Genomic DNA, 26,035 nt, shown 5'->3' with positions numbered 1-26,035 from the left:
CCAGGTGCTAGGTGACAGTACCACTGGGTTTGATGGTTAAGGTGACATGTGAGCATGGCTGGGCCATGATTCTCAGTGGTTTGCTAGTTATTTACAGATGTCATTTTGCAGTGATGTAATGTTATAGTCATTCTTCACCTTGGGATCTGGTGTGGTCACCCTCCCTATTCATGTAGCACAGATATTCATATAACAACCTGGTCTTTCGACCCTAATCACACTGTCATGGGAGGATGCGCACACCCAGGTCTTCCTCAATGTCTGCTGTACTTTCTGGGAAGCAGGGCATGATGTGACCGGGACATTGTTCGGACAGTATTATGTAGAGGCTCTCCCCTGATTACAAATGAATTCCGTTCCTAATTCTTCTTCTAAATTGAAATCACAGCGAGTAGGTATGGTTCATCTTGAGCGTTAGTTAGTGAAAGGTTCGTCTTAGTATGTAATATGTAGTGTACCCTTTTGTGCATAAAATCAATCAGTAAGGAACTTATGTTCTCTAAGGGACTTAAATGCTCCAGATGCTCGAATCCCGACAGCAAAATAGCACCGAGAGTAACGTTTCCATGGACCCAAATTGCTCCTATTTGCTAGTACAAACTATTGCATTTGAATTTTTCATTTTTAACCTTTAATTTTCAATATAATAGAATATATATTTAGTAGCGTAGTGGTAAGAATCTGTGCTGTAATCTCAAAGGTGTGTCATTTGAATCCCCCATGTGCTCATGGGAGAAGGTTGTGCAGTCTCCTCCCGTGTGGTTTACTGCCTCTGAAAGCCCACTGGAGGGTCAGCTGTGAGTCGGTTCCGACTTGACGGCACACAGCAACAACATAAAGATTTGGGCCCGGGATGTTTACTTGCTGAATAGATGTTATGTGGCATGTGAACGTATTATTTTTAAAATAGGCGGGAAGGGTTGATTTAGGACACATCCTACAGTTATATAGTTTAATTGATTTAACAAAGAAAACTTTCCCCAATGGGATTACCGCCATAGGCCAGGGATTACAATGTGTGTTCCGAGGGGCACAGTTCAATCCGTAGCAAGTGGTTTTTCTAGCACGTGCCACTTTGTTCCAAGCACTTGAACCACTGACTGGTGTCCACGGCGCTCAGCTAGGCCAGTCCAGCAGCTGAAGGTACTTCAGCACCAGCTTAGCTCTCTGACTCAGGGGCCACGACTGAGCGCCAAGCATTGGCACGTCCGGCCCTGCAGGTGCACAGCTCTCCATAAACCCTCTCGCCTGCCATTCCGCTAGAGAAGGGAGTTGGTCAGAGTGGCCAGGACTGAGGTCATGCTCTGTCTTGTTCGCTCACCAGCCTGCACCTGCCTGCTGCTGGGTGCTGCCAGCTCATAGGTACTTGGTACTTGGCTTGTTTTGAAGCAAGAATGAGGCACCTGAGTGCTTCTGTGTGAACTTGTAATGTGGAATGATCCTTGTTTCCATCTGCCTTCCTCTCTCTGTTCTGGTCTTCTTTCTTCCCTCCCTCACGCCACCTTGTCTCAGTTACCACGTGCTGCTGTAACGCAAATACCACAAACAGTGACCTTAAATCCAAGATTTGGCCTCTCTTATACATATCAAGAGGCTTAAGTCTGAATTCCAGGTGTCTCTCTGGGGAAAACCCTTCTTGATCTGTTTTGGCTTCTTGTAGCTGGCAAACCTTGAAGTCTGTAGTCTCATCTAAGACATCATGCTGTGAAAGGTAGAGGGAGGGTCAGTGAAAGAGAAGCTCCCAACCAGATGGATGGACACAGAGACTGCTAACAGTGGGCTCAAGCCTGTCAGAGTAGTGAGGATGGCACAGGACAGCGCAGGGTTCAGACCTACGGCTCATAGAGTTGACGTGATGGAACCTAACTGGAATAGGTCCAAATGCCTCCCTCATCACATGTCCCTCTTCCTTGTGCCTGTGTGTGTTTATGGAGCTATGTTACTTTTTCTGTAACTCCAGAGTGGGTAAGTGTAGGATCCACTGGCATGATCTTGACTGATCCATTGACTACTGTTATATTAGGTTGCATTATGGAACGTGATTCTGTTACATTATATGAGATACGAAGTAATCACACCACACTACATTCGGTTACAAGTAGCTCTGGTGGTATCATGAGTTGTTACATGCAGGGCTCCTAAAATCTGCCAGTGAGTGCTCCCTGGGAGAAAGAGGGCCTGGATCTCATCCCTTAAAGATTCAGGACCTCAGAAACCTGATGGAGGGTCAGAATTGCCTTGAGGGTGGTGAGTGTCCTTGATTGTGAGGATCCCATAGGCACCGGGCTTAGGATTCTAACATATTTTTTTTTGGAACACATCTCAATCTAAAACCCTTTTCTTCCTTCTATGTCATTACTCTTTAAACTGTTCCTTAATCTTCCAAGGAAGCTGTGGTGATACAATTGCACTAGTAACTTGCACTGCAACTCAAAGGCGGCAAACCCCTGTGGTCCGAGTCCCCCAGCAGTCCCTTGGGAGGAAGGGGAACAATCTCTTCCCCTGGTGATTTACAGCCTCAGAGACCTGGGGGAGGGCTCCTGCGGTGGAACCAACTCAACAGGAATGAGATTTTTTTGAGTTCATATTTTGAGGAATCTAGGATGTTTAAAAAACTACACTTAAAGTTATTGACTTCTTCCCTCTTAAAAGGCAAAAATCACACACACTCACTCTCTCTCTGTCTCTCTCTCTCCCTCTCTTTCCAATATATTGTCTTTATCTTGACCCCAGTTAGGAGTCTTTCTATATCTTCAGAGATCCCTGGTCTGTGGGCGGAAGTTGTTAATTCTTTTCCCACCCAAGGGAGCTCTTTTGGCCTAGTGGCAAGAAGCTGTGCTGCAATCCTGAAAGCACACGGTTTGAATCCACCAACTGCTCCGTAGGAGAAGGAGGGGCAAGCTCCTTCTTTGTGATTAACTACCTCGGAAAACCCACTGGAGGGTCAGCTTTGGGTCGGTTCTGACTCAGTGGTACTCAACAACAAGGAGCCCAGGCTTTTAACGTAAAGGTTGGTGGTTCAAACACACCAGGTGCTTCTCGGGAGAAAGATGGGCAGTCACCTTCCATGAAGATTTACAGGCTTTGCACCCATTAGAGGGTCACCATGATTTGGAACAAACATCATAGGAGTGGGTTTCTGTTTTGATTTTTATAGACAAAGACATGCATTTCCCTTCTATCGTGCTGTCTGCAGACCACAGAGCGAACGCGCTAGATTCCCTCTCTCTCTCCTCTCAGGCTCTTCTCATAAGAGGGTCCAAGGCCAGGGATTGAAGCCAGGGACCTGGGGGCAGGCCATCTGGGAGAAAATTTTGATTCTACCCCTTAGTAACATGCCTTTGGGGAAATTTCTTCATCAGTAAGTGGAGAAATAATTACACATTTTTTATAGGAACTGATGATGACAAATTATGTTAATAAATCCCCATGCTCTTAGAACAATGCCTGGCAGCGGTGAGTAATATTAAGATTTGCTGTTTGTGTTATTCGAATGTCAGTGATCTAGGGAACAGAAAGAGGCTTTGTTTTGAGGGTTCATTTCTTCAGCATCTTTCTCTCTTCTTTCCTTCTCTTTTTAGCATCTAGCAAACAACAGGGCCTCTCCATAATATTAAGACACAGCTACAACCACCAGAGCTTAAAATGTAGCCCCACAGACAAAGCAAGGGAAAGAACTAGAATACAAGTAGACCGTGACAACCAGGAAAACACTAACTCGTTGCTCATGAGTAGAAACTGACTCATAACTGACCCTCCACTGGGTCTCTGAGGGTATAAATTGCATGGGAGGATATGGTCTGTCTTTTTTCTGAAACGCTCCTGGAGAACTTGAACCATCAGAGGCTTGACTTTTAGGTTAACAGGACAACTCCCTGCAGATTATGCCTCCAGAAACAACTGTTGGAAGAGAAAGAGAAACGCAGGCTTGAAGAAGAGATTCTGTCCAGCTTCGCAGTGGGTGGAGGCTTGTGGGAGGGTGGACATGAAACTAGGCCATGTGCGTGTGCTAGACAGATGGACATGGACAGCAGGCAGTTCTGTGGCAAAAGCGTGGAACACAGAGGCACTGAGACGGCCAGTGCTGGAGGTTTCTGGCAACAGGAAACAGACTGAAAAAGATTCCGCTCTGGAGAAATTACTGGAAAGATGCAGAGCGAGAATTCTGTGCATGTTAGGATGAAATCCTTAACAATATTTGTCTTATTTAAAGGCAATAAGGTCCTAAGAGTGGAAACTCACTCAAGAGGAACTGATTTTAAGATACTGTAGTTTCTCACCTTCTGGTATTCTCTGCTTTCAGCCACGATCCATCTGACATCAGCAGAGATAACCCTGGTGCTCCGGCCGAAAGAACAGACGAGTCTGTCTTGGAGAAAATACGGCCAGGTTGCTCCTTGGAGACAAGGTTGGTGAAACTTTGTCCCTCGTACTTTTTTTGTAGTAATAGTATGTGGAAAGAAGGAGGCGCAGGCATGTTGTTAGGAGGGAGCCATCATTGAAGAAAGACACCATGGCCAATCCTTGGAAAGGTTGGGGCATCAATGTAAGAGAGAAAGACCCTCAACAGGATGGGTTGACACAGTGACTGTGACAGTGGACTCAAGTGTATCGGAGATAGTGAGGATGGGACAGGATAAAGTGAGGTTCTGATCCATTGGTTTGTAACGAGTTGTGTTCAACTTGACAGCCCACAACAACAGTGGTTTCTCACCAGGCCCTCAGAGTTGTAGGTAAGCCACTTAAAAGAAAGAAAATAAATTTTAAACTTAAAATGCATATTTCTTGGCTTTTCTCAGATTTCCCCTTGCCTGCCCCATCAGTTCCTCTCTATCTCTTTGAAGTCTCTCTTGTCCATCTTTCTTCTGCATTCCTTCCATTATTTGTTCCTTCTCCAGCGCTCAGGGTCTCATAACAGTGGCTGTAGGATCCCTGTGGTCTACAGACCTCTGAAGAGATGCCATCTACTTAGGTTGGTTTCTGCTACCAAATTTTCCTCCCAACAACATAGTTGAAACACAGTTGAAAATCAGTACAGTTCTCTTACTGAGATTTCACTGAGCAAAGGCAGTTGGCGTGTGTTTCCATTGTGATCCACCAGAAGAAAAACCAGGTGCGGTTGACATCCCAGCTCAGGGCAGCTCCTGGTGTGTCGGAATGCTGTGCCCTGAGGGTTTTCATGCTGGCTTTTTTGAGAAATAACTCACTGGATGACACGGCCTCTGCATCAACCCAGACACCTCTGTGTGGGCTTGAACTTATAACCTTTTGGTTCATAGCCACACACGTTAACGGTTTGCAGACTCAGGATCTATACTATGGCTCTTCCACCAGAAGGAGGGAAAACCAAAGATTCTGGGCACAGATCTAAACATCATCACTTGGTGAAAATATTTAAAGGGTGCAAAGTGGTAATAAAAAGAAGTCTCTTGGAAATAATTCTGCATCAGCACATTCTTTGTAATTGCTGCACACAGTACTTCTTATTCCCTTGTACTCTTGGGCCTTTATACCCACTACGATATATTGCATAATACTTTCCTGTACAGCTTCACCAGGGTTCATTGGTGCTCTCTTATTAAGGGATATTTAGCTACTTTCAGTCTTTCTGAAATATAACAACAAGTTACCATAATTTATGTATGCATACATTTGATCTGTAGTTTACAGGGTTGCTATGAGTTGAATGCAACTCAAAGGCTCCTAACAACAAAGACATTTGATGTATATATGTATATACAGGGAGCTCTGGTGGCCTGCTTGCCAGCCCAATGGCAGTCGGTTCTAATCCGCTGGCTGGTCTGTGGGAGAAGGATGAGCAGTCTCCTCCTGTGCAATTCACAGCCTCTGAAAACCCACCGAAGAGTCAGTGCTGAGTCCGTGCTGACTCAGCCGCAGTGAGGAGGAGGTGTATGTATACATACATCAGGGGTTAACGAGGGTGGAGTGGAATTAGTCTATGAAAAGGTCCTCGTATGGTACCCTGTGCACGTGTGAGCTTTATACCCTCCACAGAGTCCCTGAAACCAACAAGACATTCTGTGAACCTATGTCATTCACCTGAACTCCCAAGCAACCTTTCACTCATTTGTTCTTATTTAATACCAATAAGATGGAAAACTCGAACAGGAGATGTTGTCACTTCCCTATCTATCTGATTGGCCTCATCCACCACGTCCCTAAGCCCGTTCTAAGGAGGAACAAGGGACGGGATGGAGCTTCTTATTAGTCCACCTGCCCTCTGGTCACCCATCTCTGACATTCTTAGTTGGAGTCCTGCTGGCAATGAGTGCCTCTTACCCTATAGTCATCCACAGTTCTGACATTATGGTAATAAGGTTAGTACTGATTAGAACCCATCTAGAAATTGACATAGAAAGATACTGGGGATAAAAGGGTCATTGTGGAATTGCTGGTCCTTCTTCACTGTCCAGATTTCAGAGGCCTCAAAAACAGCTGAAAAATACCGTGCCTCAGGCCATGGGCACCTTAGTCTTTAAAGTGATATCCTTACTCTTTAGCACTTTTCAGAAATTCAGTAGCAACTCAGCCGAGTTGGTTTCAGTCCAATGGCAATCATTTATTGGTCTCTTTTACAGATTTATAAAGAACCATTTATTGTTGAGGGAACTAAGAACTTCTTACATGTAACTCGTTTCCTGCAGTGTATCTTCTTTATTTAGTCCATTTGCTGCCGTCATGTTCATTAGTCTTCCCTTAGATGACCGCTGGCCATTGGGAATTCCTGAGAAAACTCTTGCCTGGCCAAGATCATTAGAATAAGTCTACACCTGTTTCTCCCCCTATTCTTTTTTTTTTTAAATTATTTTTAAGTCTTTGATTCACCTGTAATTCATTTATCTCTAAGAAGAAATATAAGCATTTGCTTTGTATTAAAAATGGGTTTTTTATTTTATTTTATTATTTTTGTGTGCGTGTACCGTCAAATCGGATCTGACTGGTACAGGAGGAGATTGCCCCTCCTTCCCCTGCAGAGCATCTGGTGGATTCAAACCATGCACCTCTGGGATTGTAGTTGCAGCTTCTTGCCACTAGGCCACCAGAGCTCCCCCTGTTTTAAAAATGGTTTTATATTTATTTGAATTAATTACCACATGAATGAATGAAGTTTTCATTCAACCATTCATACAGGAGCGCTCTGGTGGCCTAGTGGTAAGAAGTTGTGCTGTCAGCCCAGAGACACACAGTTCGAATCCCCCAGCTGCTCCTCAGGAGGAAGATGGGAGGTCTCCACCCAGGCGATTTACAGCCTCTGAAAAGCCACACTGGAGGGTCAGCCATGAGTCGGTTCTGACTTGACAGCACACACGACGTTGACATGCGCTTTATTCTAGAATGTAATTTCAGTGCCCATCGTGGAGTTACACCTCCGCGTTTCTTCCTTATAATTCTGATTTCCACTCCTCCTCCTCTCCCTCTCCCCGTCTTCTCTTTCTGTAGAGATAGTGCACTGATCATTCTCTCAATACAGGACACCTTTCCCTCTATGTATCTTTGAATCTTAAGAGTGTTACAGAACATTCCAAAAGTATTTAAAAAAAAAAGAAAAAGAAAAAAAGCTTGTATTTTTCCTCAAGCAATTCATGTTGGTTAAGGGAAAAAAAGAAAACCGAATATAGAGATAAAAATAATGCAACATCACCCACAAACCTACCATCCAGAGATACCTACCGTTATGGCATTACATAACATTTCTTTACTAAAAATATACAAATATAACATCTTTTTTTAAAACAATATTAACTTGGAATCTTAGTATGTGCCCTGTTTTAGTATGTATATTTTTCAATTCATGGTAGATTGTTATTGTCATTCCAAGCACTGATTTGGAGGGGGATTCTGGGTGGCAACCAGGATTGTGAGGGTTGGGGGGGGGGTTGGAGGGAAGTGAAGGAGTGGGATCTTTGGACGAACTCCTCTTGTGCAAATTCAATGACGTGATGGAGAAATACAGAGCTGCAGGCTGAGGACCAGATGGGTTGAGGAATCCGTTTCTAAGAGTGGATGAGACAATCCTGTTGTTGGCCAAGGAGCAGGAGCAACTGGGAAAACAAGAGCATGTTGGGAGGAGGCAGGGTGCGGGCCGAGGGGGCGTTCTCTCGCCAGGAGATGGGAGAGAAGGAAGGGAGGCTGGGCAAGGAGAGAGACTGTGATGCAGAAGGGATGGAATCTGAAGGAGTTGACTCTGAGTCTCCCATCTCCTCAAAGAGGATGAGGTCATCATCGGCTGAGGGTGGCTGGGAGTGAGTGTATCCAGGCCTCAGGGAAACTGGAGCATTTGGAGCAGAGACTCTGGGAAATTCAGCCCCAGGTCAACCAGCAGCAGCGAGAAGCCAAGTAGGGGAACCAGGAGAGCAGGCCCACAGCCCTCTCCAGCACAGTGTAAAACCCAAGTGTGGCAAAGAAGTAGGTGGGAGCATGGCCAGAGTGGACATGGGGGACAGGCTCAGAGAACCCCTCCTTGGGGGGGGGGGAGTGGAGGGGAAGCACGCTGGGTTGTTTGGACCACAGGTGATTACTATGCTCTGCCCTCTGAAGCAGGCTGAGGTTCAGGTCAGGATTTCCATCTGTGCACAATAACGTTCTCCTCAAGCAGGAGACCCCACCATCTCCGTGTGTCCAAGTAGACCTTTCTCTCTCTTTTCTCATTTTTTATTGTGCTGAAAGTTTAAACAGCAGTTTAATTTTTCATTCAACAACTTCTGCACAAACTGTTAAGTATTATTGGCTCTAATCTTCACAACATGTGAATGTTTTCATTATGTCCATTCTGGTTGTTCTGTGTTCATTAATCTAATTTCCCTATCCCTTTACAATCTCACTTTCTTTTTAAAGACTTGTTAGTCAACTGGTCTCATATAAGCATATTTTTAAGAGAGTATTGTACTTATGGGTGAAATACAATTGTGTTTGAGCTAGCTATTTAAAAAAGCAGACCTCAGGATTAAGTTTTAGTTCAGGAGTTGAAAAGCCTTGTTGGGCAGTTGTAACAGTGAGTCTAGTTCATACATATTTGTTTTGCTTTGAATTTGTGTTCGGCATTTTCCTTCCTCCAATCAGGGGCTACATCTAGCGTGGCTGTGACTAGAATGATTAGTAGTGCAAAACCAGTTCTTCTGTTCTCAGAAGGGGTGTGATTCTTGCAGGGTATTTGTTCTGCACATTAGTTTCTTCTTACAATCTTTGCATCTGCAGAGTTTTCAGCCACTGATATTTTGAAAGTAGATTGCCAAGCCTTGCTTCCTGAGGTCCCTCTGGGCTGACTTGGACATACACATTTCAGTTAGCAGCTGCATGTGTTGACTGTTTACATCATTGCAGATTCCTTCCATCTTTGGTGTCCATGTGGATCACATCTCAATGTCAAGAAAACAAAGAGTTTTACCACTGGACTAATAGGCAACATCATGGTAGATGCAGAAAAGATTAAAACCGTCAACGACTTTCTCTTACTTGAATCCACAATTGGTACCAGCAGTCAGGAAATTAGGAGATACATTAAAGTCTGCAGTTAGAGACTTCTCCAAATTATTGAGGAGAAATGATGTCAGTCTGAGGACTAAGGTATGTTTGATTCAGGTCATGCTCTTTCCAATCACTTGCTATGCATCTGAGAGCTGCACAACAGAAGAACTGAAGTCTTTGAATTGTGGTGTTGGAGAAGAATGCTGAACATCTCACTGACGGCCAAAAGAACAAACAAGTATGTCTTGGAGAGGGTACAGCCAGAGTGCTCTCTGGAGGCAAAGATGATGAGGCTTCACCTCACATACTTTGGCGTATTGCTAGGAGGGGCTGTTCCTTGGAGAGGGACATGATGCTCAGAAAGGTAGACGGTCAGCAAAGGAGAGGAAGACCCTCAACCAGGTGGATTGACATGGTGAATGCTGCAATAAGCTCAAAAGGTGTGATGATGGGACAGGCCAGGATGGGTTTCAGATCTGTTGTTCATAGTGTCACTATGGGTCATACTTGCTGGATGACACCTAACAACAATGACATAGTGTCCCACCAGTTTTGTTGGGCCCAGTCTGGCTCCTGGTCTCAGCTTCCCCTTCTCTTCTCATCTGGGACCTCATGGTCTCCAGATCTAAGCTCCATCTCATTTTCCAACACGAGGGAGCAGAGGAAGTTCAAGCAGTGTCACCTTGACATTCTGAGCCACTCTCTAGGGTACAATGCTCCCCTCCCCTATCTAAGGACGGCCTTCTTCCCACTTCCGCTCACTGGGGTTGCTCACTCAGCTGCTCAGGTGACCAATGTACCTTCAGCTCCTTATTGGTCAGACTCAAGATAACAGATGCAGGGATGGACGGAAACCAAGCTAGAAGGAAGTTCAGAACAGGAGACAAATGGAGTGGTAACCTGTCCCTCATCCCAGGGAGCTCAGGTGGCCAAGTGGTTAGAATCTGTGCTGCAATCCCGAAGGTTTGCAGTTTGAATCTACCAGCTACTCCATGGAGAAGGGACAATCTTCTCTATGTGATTGTTGTTGGTGTTGTTTGATGCCGTCGAGTTGTAGAAGACTCACAGCAACCCTGTGAACGAATGACCTGACCACTGTTTGTACATAGAGTTTCCGGAGGCAAATCATTTTGGAAGTGGATGCCGCTCCTGCTTCCAGGTCTATGTGATTACCGCCTCTGAAAACCCACTGGAGGGTCAGCTGTCGGCTGGTTCCAACTCGATGGCACACCACCACCACCACCACCACCACCACCACCACAACAACATTCCTCAGATACCCCTGCACAAGAGGGCCTGCATCACACACAGAAGTCTGCAGGGGCTTCTCACCCTGGTCTGTTGTCCGTTTCCCCCTAACTGATTCCCTCTTGTGTTGACTGTGAGAACAGGGCGGAATGAGGCCATCAAGCCTGTGACCTCTGGGAGGCGAGCACCAGACCTTTCTTCAGAGGCGCCTCAGGGTGAGTTTGAACCACCAGCCTTTCAATTATCAGTCCAGTGCTTAACATCTGCACTGTCCAGACATCGGGCAGCCCCAAAGCAGAGGAGGGGGAGGACATCAGGCAGAAGGAACTTCATGGATGAATGTTTAAAGTCAGGAAGAGCTTGGAGCGAGCCAGCCAAGACCAGCACTAATACAGCCACCAGACTGTACAGGGACCCCCTAGAGATCCCCCCCAGCCTCCAGTTTGATTGGCCCAGCCTTTCTTGCATTTTGCTGTGGGCAGGGCCTGCTTGCATGTCTGTTCAGGTGGGACCAGGTGTGAGCTCATCTGGGTGGCAGGTACCCACCCTGCTCTGTCTGCGTGGGCATTGTCAGATGCTCCTGGTCCCTAGCTTGATCTCTAAATGCGCCTTATCTAGTCTATCACCGCCGAGGCCTGGGGCTGCGAGGGTCGGTGCTGGCTGCTCTGGTTCTTCGTTTGACTGTGAGAGTTCAGGAAAAACTCGGGGCCGCCCCTGGCATCTTGCTTCCTTCGCTCCTTGCCATGAAGGGGAGATGGAGGGCCGGCTGAAGCCCCTCGCAGTGTCCACGAGGGTCTGCGTGGTCGGCTTGCCCTTGTGTGGGCCTTTCCGTCTTCCCTGCAGGCTGCCCTGGTGTCTCCGGCTGCTGAAGCTGCAGTTTGTCCTAACTCTCTAACAGGACACATTGTATCCCGCAGTTCATCATATGCTAATAACACAATTACTGGGTTTATAGGATCAGGTCAGCAAAACCCCAGCCAGCAGGGGAATAAATCACAGCCAGCCGCCTCAGGGAGAAGGTCCAAGTGTCCCTTCACGGAGGCCTCGCTGGGCAGCTGGCCCGGGCTCTGGGCCCTGGAAGCAGGACCCCAGATGGGGATGTGAGGCAGCTGCTGGCCTTTTGATTCAGGGGCATCAGGGCCCCACACCCACCTCCTGGGACAGTGACCTCTCAGCCTAGTTACCCCCATCTCGGAAGAATTGATGCCGTTGAGTTGTGATGTTGTATAAGAATCTGAATGGAAATCAATATTCACTATTCTGGATGGAAATCCAAAATCTCTGTAAATTTTCATTAAAATAAAGAATAATATTAATAATATACCTCAGAAAAGTATTTCAAGCAACAAGAAATGCAAGATTGAATAATAATAAAAAAAGAGTATTCAATAACAAACAGATTCATCCTAGAGAGGGTTAAACCAGGCTACTCCTTGGAGACAAGGATTCTGGGGCTTCGTCTGACATACTTTGGACATGTTGCCAGGAGGGACAGGTCCTTGGAGAGGGACATCACGCTTGGGAGGGTAGAGGGACAGCACAGGAGAGGAAGGCCCTCTATGAGGTGGATTGATTCAGTGACTGGGATAATTGGAATGGGAGTGTCAGAGGCAATGAGATTGGCACAGGATAGAGCAGGGTTTAGGGCTGTTGTACATAGCGTCGCTATGAGTCGCAAATGACTCGATGGCACATAACAACAACAACAATTCAATAGTCCACGGACTGCCAAAAGAACAGACAGATAAATCTTGGAGAAGGTGTAGCCAGCGTGCTTTATGGTGTCAAATATAGCAAAGCTTCATCTCACATACTTTGGACATCATTTTAGGAAAGGCTGTTCCTTAGAGGGGGACATCATGCTTGGAAAGGTTGAGGGTCAGCAGGAGAGAGGAAGACCCTCAACTAGAGCATTGACACAGTGACCGCAGCAATGGGCTCGTGTGTGTGAGACAATAAGGATGGCTCAGGATAGGACGGGGTACGGATTTGTTCATAAGATCACTATGGTCATACTCAGTGGCACCTTACAACAAAGAGAGATGGGAGCTTTAAAAGAGACAGCTGTTTGAGGAATATCTTAGGTCTGCTAAAAAAAAGTGGGGGATTTCTGGTGGCCTCATGATGAGGGGTCGTGCTGCCAACCCAAAGGCACACAGTTCCAATTTATCAGCTTCTCTGTGAAAGAAGGTTGGGCAAATCCTGTGTTATTTACTGCCTCTGAAAACACACTGGAGGGTCAACTCTGAGCTGGTTCTGACTCAGTGGCAGATAATAGTGAAAACAATAACAAAAATAGTGAAAGCAAAATGGGAAAAGAATTCTCAGTGTTTAGGATGGATGAGGAAAGATAGTCTGAGTTCCCAGCTACCAATTGAAAAGTTGGCGGTTCAAGTCTACTCAAAGGTGCTACAGAAGAAAGAGATGGCTACTGAAAAAAAAAAGTCATTGAAAACCTACAGAGGCAGTTGTGCTCTGACTCAAGCCTCGGTTGCTGGCTTTCCTACCTTTCTGTTTTCGGAAGGGGGTGTGGGTGGTCCTGGTTTTGAATGGTTCCAGAAATCTGTCCATCCCTGAGAGGGAGGCTGCCTGCCTCTCATTGCTGATAGAGTAGGGTTTTTTTCTGGAGCTGGACCAGAGGAGCCAGGTTTCAGGGGAGAGGAGACTAGAGGTGGTGGGAGAGGGAGGCCAGGCTCACTGCAGGAGGAACAACCTGCAAAGCTTTGCAAGGATTCCCTGGTTAAGCAGCAGCCCTGAGCGCATTGTACCTGAGCACCACTTCCATGGAGCTTCTCTCTCCTCAGGCCTGTGCCCTCCCTTCAAGGGAGAAGTAGCAGACAATCCATGCCTGTCTGTCAGAAGGGCTTTTTGTTCAGTTGCTTGGAGAGTTCAGCCTCTTTGTCGCTAGAAAAATTTTGATTAAAATAAAAATCTCATAAAGCTGTAAGTTAAACATGCTTGGGTTTACCTTATTTTAGAAATCCTCCTTGTGCTAAGATGATCGCAGATTAAGTGTGTTTAGAAAATAAATGCCCCAAAATCCCGACAAGCACGCGTTACATCAGTGCTGACATTCAAGGGCAGCCCAGGCTGGAGCCAGAAGTGCTGGGGGAGTGTGAGCCTGGCTCTGAGAAGCTCGGCTAGTCAGAGATCTGACGACTGGGCCTGTGACCCCATTTACCTCTACTTTATAGATGAGAAAAGTGAGGTTCATCAGAGTGGAGTCAGGGGCCCAGAATCTGGCTGCAAGTTTATGGCAGAACTCCAAGTGGCTTTTAGATGTGGTGGTGGACACTGGATCATTGTTTGATGCCCTTGGAGGTCATTGAGGGGTGGAGATTGGTGCCCTGAGGGTTTTCTAGAGGTAGAGATTGTAAAAGAAGTCCTTCAGAGATATGACTTGTTATGCCCTTGGCTGATAATTGTAAGGTTGGCTGTTTAAACCCAGTGGGGAGAATCTTGGAAGAATGGGCTGACAACTTCTTTTTGAAAAGTCACAGTCCTTGAAAAATCCTATTAAGTGCAGTTCTATGTTACATAGGGTCATCATGAGGCAGAACTCAAGAGGGTTAGTTGGGATTTCCTGACATTATTATGCCAGGACCTCTGGTGGTGCAGTGCATGGCTGTATGTATGTGGAGGGGGGGATGTGTGTGATGTATCCATATGGAGGGGGAGTGTGTGTGTGTGTGTATGTATCTATTTATACACACACTTCATAAATATATGCTGTTGTTAAGTGTTGTAGAGTTGTAGAGGACCCATAGCGACCCTACGAATGAACATCTTGAGCAGAAAAGATTGTCTTTTCTCCAAGTTCATAGAGTTTCTGGAGGCAAGCTTTTTCTTGGAAGTGGATACCACTCCTGCTTCTAAGCCTATTTTATTCAGGAGATTCACAAAAACCAGGCCTGAGGGCTGCAGGCCTGAAGGCCCAAACGCCTTGTTAAAGATGAGGTTAAATCCGATCAGCTCATACCCAGAGCCACACCCTAGTCTCAGCCCCAAACCAGAAAACACACCTTTGCAGAATCCGCAGGGCCGCTCATCTTCCCAGCCTGGAAATAGCCCCAGACTGGCAGCTGAACAGATGCAGTTTACTGCCTCTGAGAACCTGCTGGAGAGTCAGTTACAACTTGAAGGTACATAACAATAGCAACATGTACCTGTGTTATATTTACATATACAGTGAAAGTTCTTGTTCTTGTTATGTACCATCAAGTTGGAACTGACTCATCCCTGACTCTCCAGGTTGCTGTGAGCCACCTGCAACTCGACGGCCCTTAACAACAATAACATCAACATAGAGAGTGATCAGTTGGCCCAGTGGACAGAAAGCGATGCTACCAAGCCAAAAGTGGGTGACTTTTAATCCACGGCTTTTGGACCTGTCTTTCATTGTTTTTGTTCAAACATTCTTCTAGGTCGTATAACCGTGGTGTGTCCACTTGCCATACAGGGGTAACTTGTGGTTGCTGTGAGGCCAAACACTATCACACTCATGTGTCAAATGCATTAATGGTTGGTTACTCACAGTGGACAGTGTTGGGTGGAGCTCCCTGATTAAAATAAGCTTGGAAGCAAGAATGACATCCACTTTAGTAATAGCTTACCTCTGGAAATCCTATGAACCTGGAGAAAGGATGAAAGACACACAAATGTTGAGGACTTTCCTTCATAGGGTCATCATGAGTCGCCTGCTACTTGATGGCACCTAACAACAATACAGTGAAAATAGAAAACTACTACAATCTAACTCAAAGTGACTCTGTATGAGATTTCTGAGGCTGTAAATCCTTACGTAAAGAGAGTCTCCATCTTCCCAAAGAGCGGCTGGCAGCTCGAAGACGTGCATAACTCACTGGAGAAAATGGGCAATTTCCTCCTGCGTGATATTTAGCTTTGGAACACTGATGGAGGGTCAGCTGTGCGTCCACTGACTCGACAGCAATGAGAATTGAGTGATACATATGACTGTACAACTATTCGTGTGTGTGTGTGCGCGCGCGTGTGCGTGCACGCTTGTGTGAATCACTTACTCACTCATTGCTGTGAAATTAGAACTCATTCACAACTGAGCCTCCCCTGAGGAAAGTCTGCTTCTCTCAGGTATCGCTGAGGAGCAGTGATGTCAGTTTGAAAACAAAGGTGCGTCTGATTCAGGCCATGGTCTTTTCAATCACTTGCTATGCATCTGAGAGCTGGACAGTGAATAAGAATGACAAGAAGAACTCACGCTTTTGAGCTGTAGTGTTGGAGAACAGCACTGAATATCCCATGCAGCGCCAGAAGGACAAGCAGATACGTCTTGGAGCAAGTGGAGCCAGAATGTTCCTTGGAGACAAAGATGATGAACCTTCCTTCATCTCACATACTTCGGGCTTGTTGCTAGGAGAGGCTATTCCTTGGAAAGGAACATCATGCCTGGGAAGGTGGGGGTGGGGGGGAAGAAGAGGAGAGGAAGACCCTCATGCAGGTGGTTGAGCTTGAATGAGCTCAATGTCAATGACCTTGAAGTGTGTCATAGATTGTGAGGATGGCACAGCTGCTGGGTTCGAACCACCTATCTTTCAGTTAGCAGCTGATCACTTAATCATTACACCAGGGCTCCTTGCCAAAATCATAAACTTTCTGCCTTTGTAAAGATTATTCACATCCATAATCAGTGACATCAACTACATCAGTCATATGGTGTACCTATTGCCATTATCCATTGCCAAATTTTTGTCACCATAAATAGAAGTGCAACTTCTGAATGATGTTTCCCCTCCCATCTCCTCCCTGTCCCTGGTCACCATGAGAAAAAATGACCCATGATTAGATTCTCAGGGATGTCCAGGTCCTCCCTGCCTGCTCCTGGGACCTTGGGATTATTTAAGGCTGTCACACTTGTAGCCTCATCAGTCTTTGTCCTTCAAGAGCAGCTACTGAGACAGGTTTGATCTGCAGGAGATTTACTGGGGGAAATATCTGTGAGGGAAAGTGAGCAGGAAGTCAGACAGGCTGGGAGAGGTGCTGTGATTGTGTGTCTGCTCAGAACATCCCAGAGGAACAGGGCAGAGCTGCCCTGCAGACCTTCCTTGGCTGCAGATTTCAAGGCTTTTTTCTCAAGGAGTTGCTGGGTGGATTTCACCACCAACCTTACAGTTATCAGTTCAATGCTTAACCATTGTGCCACCAGCTGTTAGTTGTTGTTGATTGCCATTGAGTCGATCATAACTCATAGCGACCCCATGAACAAAAGGTCTGAAGCTCTTCCATACCCATTGCCATTTATCAAAGTTCACAGAGTTTCCAAAGGCATGCTGTTTAGGAAGCGGATGCCACTCCTGCTTCCAAAGCTGTTAGACTAGATGAAAATCTGATCTTTGAGGCATAAAGAGGGAAAGAATGGAGGTAGGGAGCTTGAGAAGAGGAAGAAAGAAAGGGAGAGGTAGAAGCAGGGAGAGAGTAAAAGAGGAAGGAGTGGGAGAGAGTAAGGGTCAAGAAGAAGATTGACAGGTCAGAGTGGGCCTCAGAACACAACAAGGCTCAGGCCAAGCTCCAAGCCAACTGGAAATGGGAAGGGTCCTGGCCCTGTTTTACTGACTGGTGTGTCCAGTTCTCTAGGAAGTATGGCTCCAGTGTATGTGGTGACTGACCACTGGGCCCAACTCCTGTTGTTGTGAACAATAGAGCTGATTCTGACTTGTACTTGGTTGGAGAAGAATGGCTCTCCAGGGTTTTCTCAGCTGTAATCTTTATGGAAGCTGGTCACCTGGCCTTTCTCCCACAGAGCTGTTGGGGAAGTTCCAACCATCAACCTTTCAGTTAGCAACCAGATGCTTACCTATTGTACCATCAGGACTCCTTGTTAAAAGTATAGACCTGAATTTGATTTGTCAAGGCTGACAAGGAGGACACATTGGCAGGTGTGTGAACAGACACAAACAGAGGTGAAGTGAAGTTTTACCATCTTCACCTCTACGAAATGCTGGCTGCTTGTGCCTTTGCCTTTGGGCTTCAGTCTGACTCTCAGCAGAGAATGCTGCTGGCTGTTCAGACCAGGAGAGCAGTCTTCCTGGGGAGGCTGTGGGAACCAGCAGGAAGGTGAGAGGGAGATGGGTGATGGACCAGCCCCAGGTTATGGAGTAAGACCAGAGAGAAGAAACCAGAACCACCCAAGAGCCTGGACCATGAGGAGGTGGGAATTTAGATAGGCCAAGCCAGTCCCCAAGACTGCAGGCTTAGATGACCTGGAATCAATTATTAAAGCCACAGGGGAACAGAGCTGAGATACAATTCTACCTATATTTCAAAAACTCAAGACTTTGTTTTCAAACAAAGCAAGAATGAGACACACAGCCAGCTCAGCAAGGAGGCAGCAGGTCTGTCATGGCCCGATTCAGGCTCATCAGGAGGGAGAAATCGAGGTACGAAGTCTCAGATGAATGTCCAGTTTGGCCTCTCTGACAGCTGGTGAAGCAAGAGGTCTGGCCTACACGGTCTGTTACACAGGGGCTTCTTAACAAAAACCCTCTCTATGAGGGAGCCAGTCCCAGTTCCTCTGTGTCCCTGAGTGGTGTCTTTCTGTTTCCTGCCAGCCCAGGGAGTTGCTCAAATAACCCAGCCCCTATGGGTGATCTACGGGAATCAGGAGACCCACCCCTGGGATCTTGGACCCCATCCTGCTTGGATCCACCAACCAACATCAATAAGAGCGGCGGCTGAGAAATTGAATGCTATCTTACATCTGTAAATTGGTTGCAGAGGAGCTCTTTAAAAGCTTAAAAAGCAGAGCTGTCACATGCATGGTTGAAGGTGTTCGGGCCCAATCAAACCGTGCTCATTTCCAGCATCTCATATGCATAGAAAGCTGGACACAGAAGGGAGGAGATTTGGTGTGCCCCAACTGTGGGATTGGGGAAGCATGTTGCAAACACAGTAGGCCATCAGAAGAATGAACTAATTAATCTTAGAAGAAATGCAGATAGAATGTTCCTCAGGAAGGCAAGATGTTGGCTGACTTGTTTTGGACTTGTTTTCAATCACTTGAAAAGGACTTCTTTTTTTAATTTTTTTATTTTTTTTATTTTTGTGTGAGTGTACCGTCAAATCAGATCTGACTGGTACAGGAGGAGATTGTCCCTCCTTCCCCGGCAGAGCATCTGGTGGATTCGAACCGTGTGCCTTTGGGATTGTAGTTGCAGCTCCTTGCCACTAGGCCACCAGAGCTTTTTTTTTTTTATGGTGAGAAAAATTTATTACATTTAGAATTAGCCCACTGGACTCGGTTTAGATGATCCCAATTTTGTTGGCAACATCCAAAGCATCATAATCAGGAGCAAGTCGAACATAGGCCTTCTTCTCTCCATCAGGCCTAATCAAAGTGTTCACCTTAGCCACGTCAATGGAAAAGGACTTCTTGTTGGTAAAGTAGGAAGCTCCATGAGATGGATTGAGACGAGAATGGAAACAGTAGATTTTAGCATAACAAAGATTATGAGGGTGACATGTGATTGTTGTTGATTGCCCTTGAGGCAAGTAAGACTCACAGTTACCCTATGAACAAAAGACCTGAATGCTGTTCTATAACTATCCTCAATTCTCTAAGTTCAGAGAGTTTCCAGGGGCATATTGTTTAGGAAGTGGATGCCGCTCCTGATTAGGTAACATTTTATTACCACCAGTCAGAGCTTATGCAACAGCAACTGTTGACTACCACGTGGATTTTTATGTGGTGTACGTTGGTTCAAATGGGCCTATCTCCAGGTAGCTAAGCTTATGAAGGATCAAACAATTTCTCTAAATGATGGCGCCTCCCGGAAGTCATCTCTGTGGGGAGAGCTCTAAGGACAGTACTTTAGGGAGGGGAGGTTGAGACTTACTGTACGGAAATTGATGCCCTGCAGGACCCAGAGTCCAGTTACTACCTATAGTTCTGGGCAACTGTGATAAGTGAATTAGGAAGTAAAAATAGTCTGATGGAAGGAAGGGTAACATTCTAGAAGGCTTCTTGAAGGGTCCTAGGTAAGCTCACTCTAAAATAAAAATAAGAGCCAGGTAAAGGATGAATAAATAGGTAGACAAATGTCAGGTAGGTATCTAGTTAGAAACAGCCAAATAAATAGGTAAGTGCATAGATAGATGATAGACAATAGGCAAGTAGATCTTGTTGATTCCCACTCTGTGAACAACACAACAAAGGTGTGGTTCTGTTCTGTTTGGGCAGGTCCTGCCTGGTCCTGTGTGCAACGACCAGCACACCTGACAGTCCAAATGTGCAGCGGTTCTATGATCTGCCTCTTTGAGGGTGGTTCTCTCTTCTGTCGTCCCTCTACCTGGCATACTTTCCTTCTCTAGTGCCTCCTGAAACATGTCCAGAGTAAGTGACATGAAATCTCTCCAGCCTTGCTCTCTGGATGTACCTCTCCCAAGGCTGATTTGTCATTCTTCTGACAATCCAACAGCATGACTCAATCTTCTTTACCTAGGTATCTCTGGTGCTTTAATGATGAGGAATTGTGCTAAAGGTATCTAGCTCGAATCCACCAGTTATTCCACAGAAGAAAGATGGCCACTCTGCTCTGATACTATTTACTGCCTCTGAAAACCCACTGGAGGGCCAGCTGTGAGTTGATTTTAACTCGATGATACACAACAACAACAATAACAACAAGCTCTAGTGGCACAGTCTGTAGGGGGTTGGCTGCTAACCTAAAGTTGGCACCTCTCTGGTGATTCAAATCCACCAGTGGCTCCAAGATCGACAGGTGGGCTCTCCCCTCCTGTGGGATTTACAGCCTGCGAAACCCTGCTGCAGGATGCACTAGGAATGGGTTCCAAGAGAGTGAGAAGGAGGAAGGGAGGGTGGAGAGACACGTTGGTTCTTGACCAACACCACAATTTAAAGACATCAGTTCATCTTTTGTTTCTTTATTCATTGTCTAGCTTTTACATGCAAATGAACCAATTGAAAATATTATGGCATGGTCCAGGTATGCCTTTGTACTCAAAGTGCCATTTTTCTTTCTATATTAAAAATAAAAATTTTAAAAGTTGAGTCAGTTCTGATGCCAGGCAACCCTCCAGCATGTTTTCAAGGCTGTAAATCTTTACAGGAGGACACTGCCTATCTTTATCTTGTTGAGTTGATGGTGGATTCGAACTCCCAAGCTTTTGGTTAGCAGCCCAACATGCTATGCACTATACCACCAGGGTTCTTTTTCCTTCTATATTGTTGTTGTGTACCATGGAGTCAGAACCAACCCACAGCTGACCCTTCAGTGGGTTTTCAGAGGCAGTAAATCTCATGAGAGGGGATTGTCCATTATTCTCCCGTGATGCTGCTGGTAGATTCGAACCACATGCCTTCAGGATTGCCCTGCAAAGGTGAGTTATTTCTCAGAAAACATTAAAAGGGTTCAAAAAAAAAAAAAGGGTTCAGATGCTAGGTAGCCCTAAAAGAATGACAGTTATCACCAGGCCAGGAATGGAAATAAAGGGCTGGTTTGAAATGACTTTATAGGCTTCCTGAGAAAGTGCCTCAATCACTGAAGGAAATGAAGAGCCTCGATGCCCGGCCTTTATGGTTTTATGAACTCCCAGGGAGAGCCCTCGGCCGCCTAACACGAGCTTCGGTGGTGCAGACGGAGCGCAGCGGTCACATCCTGCTTTATGATCACAGCGTGCAGATGCGCGCTCGCTGGGGCTGCCGTCCATTACACAAACAGCAGGTGTTTCAATTGCCGCTTCTCTGATCAGCCCAGTTTGACATTTCAAGTGTTTTGTGCTTCCACCCAGAAGGCAGCTGTTAATATCTCCATCCTGAGTATGGCAGAGAGCATCCCAGGGATCGCATTAGACCTGACAGTGTCAGCACGCCGGGGCATCCCAGGCCGGCCAGCTTGGTCAGGGTGCTGCCCTCCTGCAGAGGTTCTTCCAAAGCTAACCGCTGTAGAAATATTCCCGTTTCTCCTAGGAACTAGAACTTGTTCATCACTGCTCATGGAACCAATGCCTGCTTCACTCAGTGTGGCTCAGAGATTTCCCTACACTAAAGGCCACAATAGTCTTTTTCATTACTGTCATGTGTGGCACAGTGGATTAAACATTGGACTGCTCACCAACAGGCCAAAGGTTTGAATCCACCCACAACTTTGCAGAAGGAAGAGGAAGGAATCTGCTCCTGTAAATATTGACAACCTTGGAATCCCCATGGGCTTTGTCCCGTGGTGTCACTGTGAGCTGGAATAATGTTTTTTTTAATATTTTAAATGAATTTTGATGGAAGTTTATAGAGATTTAGGGTCTCCAGTCATTCATTGTTGCACTTTTCTTCCTATCCACCCCCTCCCCCAGTTCACTCTTCTCCTTGAAAAGAAAGAAAAACTCTTCATTGTTATCCAATCCCTTCCCCCCCACCACAAGTCCACTCGACTGTGCAGCCTTCATTCTGGACTTCTGTAATGACAAGAATACCCACTCCTATATTCTTTCTAAACAGTTCTTTCCCTCATCTGTTTCAATGCAGTATACATCATTTCTCCCTTCCTTTTCTATCTTCCCTCGACCCTGATGTCAGTCCCATTTTACAACAGTGGCTCTATGCAATATTTGTCCTTTTGTGACTGAGATACTTCACTTGAGCTGGAATAATTTTATGGCTTGTTGCTGTCATTCAGTGCCAGTGAGTCAACTCTGACTCAGAGCCACTATGAACAATAGATGAAAGCCTTGCCCTATCCTGTGCCTGCCTTGCAGTCTCTGCCAGGCTCAAGTGCACTGTTGCAGTTACAGCTTCAATCTATCTACTTTTCTTAGCCTGGTAGTTTCCCCCCCCCCAAAGACTGGTGCCTCTTAACAACACACCCAAAGTATATGAGATAAAGTCTCACCATCTTTTCCTCTAAGGAGCCCCCTGGTTGCACTTCCTGCAAGGTGGACCTGTTTGCTTTGGGCAGTCCTGTGATATTCCTTCCTCTGAGCCAATTTCAGCAGGCTATAGGTTTGGTTAGTCTTTACAGGAAGGAGTCCTACTGGCACAGTGCTTAAAGAGCTTAGCTATGAACCAGAAGGTTAATAGTTGAAATCCATCCAGAGAAAGATGAGACATGCTACTCACATCAAACAAGCCTAGAAGCAGGAGTGGCATCCACTCCCGAAATAGCTTGCCTCTGGAAACTATGAATGTGGAGAAATGATGAAAGTGATACAAGTGTTCAGGTCTTTCATTCATAGGGTTGCTATGAGTCATCTACGACTCAAAGATACTTAACAACAACAACTCACATACAGAGCTCTGCCTTGGACAGTCCACTCTGTCCTAGAGTCTCATTAGGGGTGGGAATCGACTGGACAGTAGTGGGGTTAGGGTCCTGTAGGATCACTGTTTGTTGGAATCACTCACTGTCTCTGGGTTTGATTTGGGCTTGGTTCATCTGTAGGAGAAGCTGCTATCTGGGAGAGAGAAGGGCTAGTCTGCTTTCTTTAAAGACCACAGCCTGGAAGATCTACAGGCAGGTGCCATTGTGTTGGGGTCATGATGAGATGGGATGCACAGAATGGCATTGATTTGAGTTTATATAGGTAATAAAGCACTGGCCATTTCTCCAGTCTTCACATGTACAAGTCAGTGACGTTGATGATGGCTGTTGAGTCACCACAGCCAGCATTTGAAGGCATGTAGAGTCCCTCTGTGCCTAAGTAAGCAGTTAAGCACTCCACTACCCACTGCACTGTCAACCTGAAGGAACATGGTTCGAATCACCAATATCCCAGCTGCTCTGTGGGAGAAGGATGGGCAATCTCCTCCCATGCCATTTACTGTCTCTGAAAAACCACCGGAGGGTCAGTTGTGGGCTGGTTCCAACTTGATGGTACATAACAACAACTAGCTGAAAGATTTCTGGTTCAGACCCACCCAGAGATGCCTCAGAAGGCAGGCTTGGTAATCTAGTTCTGAAGACCAGAGCCTTGGAAACCCTCTGGAGCAGTTCTACTCTGCGCACACAGGGGGTGACATGAATCAGGATGCGGTCAGCGGCAGCTAACAACAGTAGAGTTCTTGTAGACAAGGAAACAGACACAAGGATGCAGCGATTCCTCCATGTATCAGAGGTGACCGAGCCAGTGACCCAGGCCTTCGGACACAGAGCGTGCCTAACTTTCTCTCAAGGCCAAGCTCTTCTCTTTATTGGTTTTCCTTCAGTCATTCATATTGAATTCATTCATACATTCATAATCATATGTTTTCTATCATTGATTCATGCAATTTACCCAGCCTCATTGAATCTCCCTTTACATTGACTTTCCCTTCCTATCTATTAATCTCCCTCCCTTCTCATCCCTGTTAACCCTCCAGGATTAGTTATGTGTATAAACCCTTATTGAGCTTTTTAAAAAAATTAATCAGTCATGTATATTTTGTTTCATATCGATAATCATATCTTTACTTTCTGATCGACCATTCTTTCCACGTTATCCTTCCCTTCACCTCTTCCAAGAAAATGCTCATTGTAGATCTCGTTTAAACCTTCATTTCACGCACATCTCAAGAGATGGGGTGGGAGGTGCTGCATACTTCAGGCCCCGCTACAGTGACATGAGTGGGAGCCAAGGTGACTCAGTGGTAGATTTCTTGTCTTTTGTGCAGGAGACCTGCGTTCAATTCCTTTGCTATCATGGCTCATGTGTAATAAACACCCATCTGACTATGTCACTGTGGTAACGACCAGCACACAGTAGAACTTCCAGACTAAGATGGACTCAGATGAGAGACCCGATGACCCACGTCCAAGTATCAGCTGCTGAAGCCCTGTGAGCCACAATGGTCTGATCTACAACCGATCATGAGGGTGTGGCAGGATCAAGCAGCCTTGCATTCCGTGGGGTTGCCACCAGTTGGTGAAGAGATGCACACACTTGTTTCTCAGCAAAGTTCTCATTCAGCCCCAAGCAACACCCATCAAGAGCTAAACGTATCTGCCATTGGTAGGAAAACCAGCAAAGCCTGCCAGACTAGCAGTGTCTCATTCTGTTGGACATTAGAGCCCACAATGCACAAGCAATTCCAAGGGGGAGACTTGGGGCAGGATGACCAAAGGGAGCACAGCACCCCCTAGGGCGCACATGGCAGGATTGGTCAGGAATGCCCACAGTGACAGGAGGTGTGCGGGGCGCCATCAGCCATGAAGACTATCCCTGTCAAGCAGGAGGTGCACGTTGCCTGGCCGTTGGACCAGAGGACATCTGTGGTCCCTCTTGTACCTCCAACTTGGCAGCGGCCAGGGGCATTTGCGTTACATTTGTTCTCTTCCCCATGTGGTCTGTGAGTCCGCTGCCCGCTGCATTTATCTTGGCTGCTGTCCCTGCATGGTGCCCACCACTTGACCCCTCTCTGACATCAACATTAATGCTGTGGGGAGTGGTTATTAATAGCTCCGAGTTGTCACATGGCTAATTTAGGGGAGATAAATGGCTTTGCAGCTTTCATCTTCCCCAAATGAGAGAGAGAGGAGAAAAAATTGCTAGACCAAAATAGATATTTGTAGATAGCAGCCTCTAGCAGGGGGAGGATGCTGAGAGATTTCCCGTTTATTTTATACACTGTAAAGTCAAATCATTTACAGGCAAAAACAAACACATTACTGAATTAAAGGAAAGGGGGAGGGAAAAAAAAGAAAAGAAAAACCAAACCAAAAAGCACCCAACTTAACTCTTTACATGTAACTGGCAAGATTGGAGGAAACATGGTGATGTGTGCATTTCAGAGCAAATGGGGGTCGGGCTGCTTTGGAAGGTGGTCCCTTCCACCCTCAGCATTCTAAATCCTCAGTTTACCCCCAACTGGTCAGTCAACTCACCACCACCAGGGGTATCAACTAGTATAACATACTTGTCCTCAGGTGCTTTCACATCAGCTGGGACTCACGACAGTCCTGTGAACAGCAGACCTGAACCTCGTCCTGCCCTGTCCTCATGGTCTCTGCCGTGCTCATATCCACTGTGGTAGCCACTGTCGTTCCACCTTGCCGAGGCTCGCTCTTGCTTTCTCTGACACTACCTTTCCCAGCATGCCTGTTTTCCAGGACTCCCTCCTTGATAACATCTTCAAAATGAGAGGAAGTTTCACTGCCTGTGCTTCTAAGAAACACTCTGGTTTCACTTCTTCTAAGGCAGATTTATTTGTTGTTCTGACAGTGGGATGTTCAATACTCTTCACCAACACCGCCATTCAAAGGCACTGATTATTCTTCGGTTCTCCCTTACAATGCCTAACTTTCAGATGGCTTGTATCGGGCATGCTTTAGTTTTTAGATTG

The sequence above is a fragment of the Elephantulus edwardii genome, unplaced genomic scaffold (assembly GCF_000299155.1).
Source record: "Elephantulus edwardii isolate Elephantulus edwardi_28Jun2011 unplaced genomic scaffold, EleEdw1.0 scaffold00080, whole genome shotgun sequence".
NCBI lineage: Eukaryota > Metazoa > Chordata > Mammalia > Macroscelidea > Macroscelididae > Elephantulus > Elephantulus edwardii.
The sequence above is the reverse complement of the archived record's forward strand: the minus strand, read 5'-3'. Positions refer to the sequence as shown.